The sequence below is a fragment of the Pristiophorus japonicus genome, chromosome 5 (assembly GCF_044704955.1).
Source record: "Pristiophorus japonicus isolate sPriJap1 chromosome 5, sPriJap1.hap1, whole genome shotgun sequence".
NCBI classification, from domain to species: domain Eukaryota; kingdom Metazoa; phylum Chordata; class Chondrichthyes; family Pristiophoridae; genus Pristiophorus; species Pristiophorus japonicus.
The window spans coordinates 288,868,421-288,877,205 of record NC_091981.1 but is presented as its reverse complement, the minus strand read 5'-3'; positions in this window follow the sequence as shown (position 1 = coordinate 288,877,205).

The following is an 8,785-nucleotide window of genomic DNA, read 5'->3' as shown; positions in this document are numbered from 1 at the left end:
CTTCCTCGTTCGAGGGACCACCTATGATGATGATGATTTACTCTATCATCACCGGGGTTCCCCTCTCAGTGACAGTGGAGCGCCAGATTGTCTGGAACACAGAGCTTCTCCCGCTCCCCCATTGGCGGTGGGGTGGGGGAGGGGATTAATCCGACAGCTCAAAGCAGGCTTCAGTGTCGCTTATGTTGCGTTGGAGAACAAACGATGAGAACCATTTGCTGATTCCCTCTGTGAAGACGATGCCCATTAACCGTTGACAGGAATGTTCAGTGTTAACCCCCGCACGGAGAGGTCAAGGCCCTGATTGCAAAACAAATGACTTTCATTTCGCTGGAGTCAGCAGAAAGCTGGGCGAAGTAACACTTTGGCCCGAGACACTATCTGAGCCCCTGAAACAACAGCAGCATCTGATAGCACAGTGAAACATTTATCAGGCCCAACAGTGTCCTGGCACTGGTCTCCTCCAGAACACACAACTCTGATAAGGTGCCACAGATTTAGTTTGTAACGTGTGAGCGGACACACAACACTCCCCGCATTCTTCATCTTTACAGATGCTCAGCAGTGGCCCGGAACTGGTTCAGTACTTGGGGCCCGAGTGATGGTTCCACTGCCTGGGTCCTAAGCTTTGGAATTCCCTCCTTAAACCTCTCCACCTCGCTCGCTCTTACTTTAAGATGCTCCTCAAAACCCACCTCTTTGACCAAGCTTTTGGTCACCTGCCCTAATATCTCCTTCTATAGCTCGGAGTTTTACTACATTAAGGCAAGTTGCTGTTGTGTAGTTAACTTTGATTCTGAAGGTTAAAAGACTCTGGTGCCCATTACCTTTCATTAATGGATTCAATGGTGTGCCAACCTCAGCCTTGGATCACTAGTTTTATATAAATTCACCAATAACACAATAATTTACTCTACCAGAGTGATTGCAGCTCATCTAAGAGGAGAATAAATGAAAGTAGTGAGCATGAAGAAAGCTGTAGACTGCAGGAAGATATCGATGAACTGGTCAGGTGGGGAGAACAGTGGCAAATGGAATTCAATCCGGAGAAGTGTGAGGTAATGTATTTGGGGAGGGCTAACAAGGAAAGGGAATACATATTAAATGGTACGACAATGAAAAGTGTAGAGGAACAGAGGGACCTTGGAGTGCAGGTCCACAGATCCCTGAAGGTAGCAGGCCAGGTAGATAAGGTGGTTAAGAAGGCATACGGAATGCTTGCCTTTATTGGCCGAGGCATAGAATACAAGAGCAGGGGGGTTATGCCTGAACTGTATAAAACACTGGTTAGGTCACAGCTAGAGCACTGCGTGCAGTTTTGGTCACCACATTACAGGAAAGATGCAATTGCACTGGAGAGGGTGCAGAGGAATTTATGAGGATGTTGCCGGGAGTAGAGAATCTTAACTATGAGGACAGATTGGATAGGCTGGGTTTGTTCTTCTTGGATCAGAGGAGGCTAAGGGGCGACCTTATTGAAGTGTATAAAATGATGAGAGGCCCAGATCAGTGCTGGATCCCTTGCTTTTTGTTATGTATGTAAACATTGTAACTGTGTAAGACTTACCACCAGAGGGCGCAACAGTTGGAGACCCAAGGGTCACCTGCACACCTCGTGCAAAGGAGTATAAAAGGTTGTCTGCCAAGCTGCTTAGGCACTCTGGAGCTGTATTAAAGAGACTACGGTCACATCAGTTTTAGCTCACAGTACTCAGTCTTGTGGAGTTCTTCCATACTTAACAATTGGCGACGAGTAACAGATTACGAACTTTCATGCGGTCATGGCTGCTGTTGGTATTTTAGAGAGATTTGTAGAGGGTGATGATTGGGAAGCCTTCGTTGAGTGTCTCGACCAGTACTTCGTGGCTAACGAGCTGGAGGGAGACAATAAAGCGATCAAGCACAGGGCGATTCTCCTCACCGTGTGTGGGTCCATAATATACGGCCTCATCAAGAATCTGCTAGGACTAGAGAAACCAGCGGAGAAGACATATACAGAGTTGTGTACGCTGGTTCGGAACCACCGCAAGCCAAAGGAGAGCGTCTTAATGGCCAGGTATCGCTTCTACCGCTCTGAGGGCCAGGACGTGGCGAGTTATGTCGCCGACCTGAGACACTTTGTGGGAACTTGCGAATTTGCTGGATTTTGGGGGAAATTCTGCGGGACATTTTTGTGCTTGGCATCGGCCACGAGGTCATTCTTCGCAAGCTGCTGTCCACCGAATCCCTAGACCTGAGCAAGGCCATCACTACAGCCCAGGCATTCATATCCACGAGCGATAATACCAGACAGATATCTTCCCAGCATCGAAGCTCACCGGCAATTACTGTGCATAAAATAACTTCGCTAGCAGGCAGAACTACATATGGCAGGGCCTACACGTCTGCAGGTGCAAGACCTAGGATGACTCAGAATCCGCCATTGGGCATGAATGCAAATCTATTAGCACCAAGTTGGCTTTGCGGAGGTAATCATCGAGCCCATTAATGTCGATTCAAGCACTATGTGCAAAGGCTGCGAAACAACGGGGCCCCTCCAGCGAATGTGCAAGTGCGCAGCGACTCACCACATGGCAGAGTCGGCAGAGGATGATCGATCCGGCGCGGATCACGCAGAACAAACAAGAGAGGCAACTCAACCCGAGGACGAAGTGTATGGGGTACACACCTTCACCACCAAGAGCCCTCCTATTATGCTGAAAGTCAAATTGAATGGTATTCCGGTATCAATGGAGTTGGACACGGGGGCGAGTCAATCAATTATGATCCAGAAGGCTTTTGAGAAACTGTGGGACAACAAGGCACTAAGGCCCAAACTGAGCCTGATTCAGGCAAAGCTGCACACCTACACCAAAGAGCTCATACCAGTCATTGGCAGTGCGGCAGTTAAGGTATCGTACGATGGAGCTGTGCATGATTTATCACTGTGGATTGTACCAGGCGATGGCCCAACGATATTTGGCAGAAGCTGGCTGGGAAAGATTCGATGGAACTGGGAAGACGTTAAAGCACTATCTTCAGTGGATGATGCCTCGTGCGCCCAAGTGCTGAGCAAGTTTCCGTCGCTATTTGAACCAGGCATCGGCAACTTCACAGGCGGCAAGGTGCAGATCCATCTAGTCCCCGATGCAAGGCCCGTTCATCACAAGGCTCGAGCGGTTCCATATATGATGAGGGAAAAAGTCGAGATCGAACTGGACAGACTTCAACGAGAGGGAATCATATCGCCAGTTGAGTTCAACGAGTAGGCCAGTCTGATTGTTCTGGTGTTGAAAAGCGATGGCACGGTCGGAATCTGCGGAGACTACAAGGTAATGATCAACCGAGTCTCGTTACAAGACCAGTACCCGCTACCCAAGGCGGATGACCTGTTCACAACGTTAGCAGGTGATAAGTCGTTCACCAAGTTGGACCTAACCTCCGCTTACATGACACAGGAGCTGGCTGAATCTTCGAAAAGGTTGACGTGCACCAACACGCACAAAGGGCTGTTTATATACCACAGGATTCGCTCGGCTGCTGCCATCTTCCACAGGAACATGGAGAGTCAGCTGTGATTGGTTCCATGCACCATTGTGTTTCAAGACATAGAAACATAGAAACATAGAAAATAGGTGCAGGAGTAGGCCATTTGGCCCTTCGAGCCTGCACCACCATTCAATGAGTTCATGGCTGAACATGCAACTTCAGTACCCCATTCCTGCTTTCTCGCCATACCCCTTGATTCCCCCTAGTAGTAAGGACTACATCTAACTCCTTTTTGAATATACTTAGTGAATTGGCCTCAACAACTTTCTGTGGTAGAGAATTCCACAGGTTCACCACTCTCTGGGTGAAGAAGTTTCTCCTCATCTCGGTCCTAAATCCTTAGACTGTGACCCCTGGTTCTGGAATTCCCCAACATTGGGAACATTCTTCCTGCATCTAACCTGTCTAAACCCGTCAGAATTTTAAACGTTTCTATGAGGTCCCCTCTCATTCTTCTGAATTCCAGTGAATACAAGCCCAGTTGATCCAGTCTTTCTTGATATGTCAGTCCCACCATCCCGGGAATCAGTCTGGTGAACCTTCGCTGCATTCCCTCAATAGCAAGAATGTCCTTCCTCAAGTTAGGAGACCAAAACTGTACACAATACTCCAGGTGTGGCCTCACCAAGGCATCCTGATCACCGGTCGTGACACCACCGAACACCTGCACAACCTGGAAGAGGTTCTAAGTCAACTAGACAGAGTGGGATTCAGGCTGAAACGCTCCAAGTGTGTTTTCCTGGCGCCAGAGGTCAAATTTTTGGGGAGAAAGATTGCGGCAGACGGCATCAGACCCACCGACTCAAAGACAGAGGCCATCAAGAATGCACCCAGACCACAGAATGTGACAGAGCTGCGTTCATTCCTGGGACTCCTCAACTATTTTGGTAACTTTCTACCCGGGTTAAGCACTTTGCTGGAACTGTTGCACATGTTGCTACGTAAGGGTGATGACTGGGTTTGGGGTAAATCTCAAGAGACAGCCTTTGAGAAGGCCAGAAACCTACTTTGATCTAATAAGTTACTTGTACTGTATGATCCGTGTAAACGATTAGTGCTAGCTTGTGATGCATCTTCATTTGCTGTGTGTTACAGCAAACCAATGTATCGGGCAAACTTCAACCGGTTGCATACGCGTCTAGAAGTCTGTCTAAGGCTGAAAGAGCCTACAGTATGGTCGAGAAAGAGGCGTTAGCATGTGTATATGGGGGTTAAAAAATGCACCAATACCTATTTGGACTTTGGTTGGAGCTTGAAACCGACCACAAACCGCTCATTTCGCTGTTTTCAGAAAGCAAAGGTATAAACACTAATGCTTCGTCCTGTATCCAAAGATGGGCACTAACATTGTCTGTCTATGACTATTTTATCCGCCACAGACCAGGTACAGAGATCTGTGCTGATGCCCTCAGTCAGCTACCATTGCCCACTACCGGGGTGTAAATGGCGCAGCCCACAGACTTGCTTCTGGTCATGGATGCTTTTGAGAGCGAAGGGTCACCCGTCACTGCTCACCAGATCAGGACCTGGACCAGCCAGGATCCTGTGCTATCACTAGTAAAAAGTTGCGTCCTCAATGGGAGCTGGTCGGCTATTCCCGGGGAAATGCAAGATGAAATTAAGCCGTTTCACCGACACAAAGATGAAATGTCCATCAAGTCAGATTGCCTCTTATGGGGTAATCGTGTGGTTTTGCCAAAAAAAGGCAAGGAGACGTTTACAATACCCACCCAGGCATAGTCATGATGAAGGCTATAGCCAGGTCGCATGTTTGGTGGCCCGGCATTGACTCGGACTTAGAGTCATGCGTACACCAGTGCAACACGGGCTCACAATTGAGCAATGCACCAAGGGAGGCTCCATTGGATCCAACTGGATCGACTGGGCCTGCATTCACTGGAGTTTGGAAGAATGAGAGGCGATCTCATAGAAACATATAAAATTCTGATGGGATGGGACAGGTTAGATGCAGGAAGAATGTTCCCGATGTTGGGGAAGTCCAGAACCAGGGGTCACAGTCTAAGGATAAGGGGTAAGCCATTTAGGACCAAGATGAGGAGAGGCAGCGGGAGATCGAGCAGCGTCGGTGAGAGAGCGTGGGGAGACCTATAAAAAGGCCCAGCGTGGTGAGTTCGGCGAGAGGCGTGCTGGTGCAGCAGGGAGAGAAGGCAAAAAAGAAGTAGAAGGAAATCAAAAGGTGACGTCACAGCCAAGGGGGTAAGTGATTGGCTGGTGATTGGTGAGTAGTTTTTCTTCTTTTCTCTATCAGTAAGTAACATTTAGCATTGTTGTTGCCAATTTAAGTTAATCTAAGGGTTAAGACATGGCAGGAGAGCTCGGACACGTGTTATACTCCTCCTGTACTATGTGGGAAGTCAGGGACGCTTCCGGTGTCCCTGACGACGACATGTGCGGGGAGTGTATCCGCCTCCAGCTCCTGACAGATCGCATTGTGGCGCTGGAGCTGCGGATGGATTCACTCTGGAGCATCCACGATGCTGAGAATGACGTGAATAGCACGTTTAACGGGTTGCTCTCATGGCAGGTAAAGGGTACACAGCCAGAAAGGGAATGGGTGACCAACAGGAAGAGCAGTGCAAGGAAGGTCATGCAGGGGTCCCCTGCGGTCATCCCGCTGCAAAACAGATACACCGCTTTGGGTACTGTTGAGGGGGATGACTCATCAGATGGGAGCAGCTAAGTTCATGGCACCGTGGGTGGCTCTGCTGCACAGGAGGGCAGGAGAAAGAGTGGGAGAGCGATAGTGATAGGGGATACAATTATAAGGGGAATAGATAGGCGTTTCTGCGGCCGCAACCGAGACTCCAGAATGGTATGTTGCCTCCCTGGTGCAAGAGTCAAGGATGTCTCGGAGCGGGCGCAGGACATTCTGAAAAGGGAGGGTGAACAGCCAGTTGTCGTGGTGCACATAGGTACCAATGATATAGGTAAAAAAAAAACGGGATGAGGTCCTACAAGACGAATTTAGGGAGTTAGGAGCTAAATTAAAAAGTAGGACCTCAAAGGTAGTAATCTCTGGATTGCTATCAGTGCCACGTGCTAGTCAGAGTAGGAATCGCAGGATAGCTCAGATGAATACGTGGCTTGAGGAATGGTGCAAGAGGGAGGGATTCAAATTCCTGGGACATTGGAACCGATTCTCGGGGAGGTGGGACCAGTATAAACCGGGCGGTCTGCACCTGAGCTAGGGGGAGTGTTTGCTAGTGCTGTTGGGGAGGAGTTAAAGTAACATGGCAGGGGGATGGGAACCTATGCAGGGAGACAGAGGGAAATAAAATGGAGGCAGAAGCAAAAGATAGAAAGGAGAATAGTAAAAGTAGAGGGCAGAGAAACCCAAGGCAAAAAACAAAAAGGGCCACATTACAGAAAAATTCTAAAGGGGCAAAGTGTGTTAAAAAGACAAGCCTGAAGGCTCTGTGCCTCAATGCGAGGAGTATTTGGAATAAGGTGGACGAATTAACTGCGCAGACAGCAATTAACGGATATGATGTAATTGGCATCACGGAGACATGGCTCCAGGGTGACCAAGGCTGGGAACTCAACATCCAGGGGTATTCAACATTTAGGAAGGATAGGCAGAGAAGAAAAGGAGGCGGAGTGGCGATGCTGGTTAAAGAGGAAATTAATGCAATAGTAAAGAAGGACATTAGCCTGGATGATGTGGAATCGGTATGGGTGGAACTACGGAATTCCAAAGGGCAGAAAACGTTAGTGGGAGTTGTGTATAGACCACCAAAAAGTAGTAGTGAGGTTGGGGACAGCAACAAACAAGAAATAAGGGATGTGTGCAATAAAGGTACAGCAGTTATCATGGGCGACTTTAATCTACATATTGATTGGGCTAACCAACCTGGTAGCAATGCGGTGGTGGAGGATTTCCTGGAGTGTATTAGGGATGGTTTTCTAGACCAATACGTCAAGGAACCATCTAGACAGCTGGCCATCCTAGACTGGGTGATGTGTAATGAGAAGGGACTAATTAGCAATCTTGTTGTGCGAGACCATCTTGGGGAAGAGTGACCATAATATGGTAGAATTCTTTATTAAGATGGAGAGTGACACGGTTAATTCGGAAACTAGGGTCCTGAACTTAAGGAAAGGTAACTTTGACGGTATGAGGCATGAATTGGCTAGAATAGACTGGCGAAGGATACTTAAAAGGTTGACGGTGGATAAGCAATGGCAAACATTTAAAGATCACATGGATGAACTTCAACAATTGTACATCCCTGTCTGGAGTAAAAATAAAACTGGGATGGTGGCCCAACCATGGCTAACAAGGGAAATTAAGGATAGTGTTCAAGCCAAGGAAGAGGCATATAAATTGGCCAGAAAAAACAACAAACCTGAGGACTGGGAGAAATTTAGAATTCAACAGAGGAAGACTAAGGGTTTAATTAAGAGGGGGAAAATAGAGTAGGAGAGGAAGCTTGCAGGGAACATAAAAACTGACTGGAAAAGCTTTTATAAATATGTGAAGAGAAAAAGATTAGTGAAGACAAACGTAGGTCCCTTGCAGTCGGATTCAGGTGAATTTATAATGGGGAACAAAGAAATGGCAGATCAATTGAACAAATAATTCGGTTCTGTCTTCACGAAGGAAGACACAAATAACCTTCCGAATGAACGAGGGGACAGTAGGTCTAGTGAGAAAGGAGGAACTGAAGGATATCCTTATTAGGCGGGAAATTGTGTTAGGGAAATTGATGGGATTGAAGGCTGATAAATCCCGGGGCCCTAGAAAGTGGCCCTAGAAATAGTGGATGCATTGGTGATCATTTTCCAACAGTCTATCGACTCTGGATCAGTTCCTATGGACTGGAGGGTAGTTAATGTAACACCACTGTTTAAAAAAGGAGGGAGAGAGAAAACGGGGAATTATAGACCGGTTACCCTGACATCAGTAGTGGGGAAAATGTTGGAATCAATCATTAAAGGTGAAATAGCAGCGCATTTGGAAAGCAGTGACGGGATCAGACCAAGTCAGCATGGATTTATGAAAGGGAAATCATGCTTGACGAATCTTCTGGAAATTTTGAGGATGTAACTAGCACAGTTGACAAGGAAGAACCAGTGGATGTGGTGTATTTGGACTTTCAAAAGGCTTTTGACAAGGTCCCGCACAAGAGATTGGTGTGCAAAATCAAAGCGCATGGTATTGGGGGCAATGTACTGATGTGGATAGAGAACTGGTTGGCAGACAGGAAGCATAGAGTCGGGATAAACGGGTCCTTTT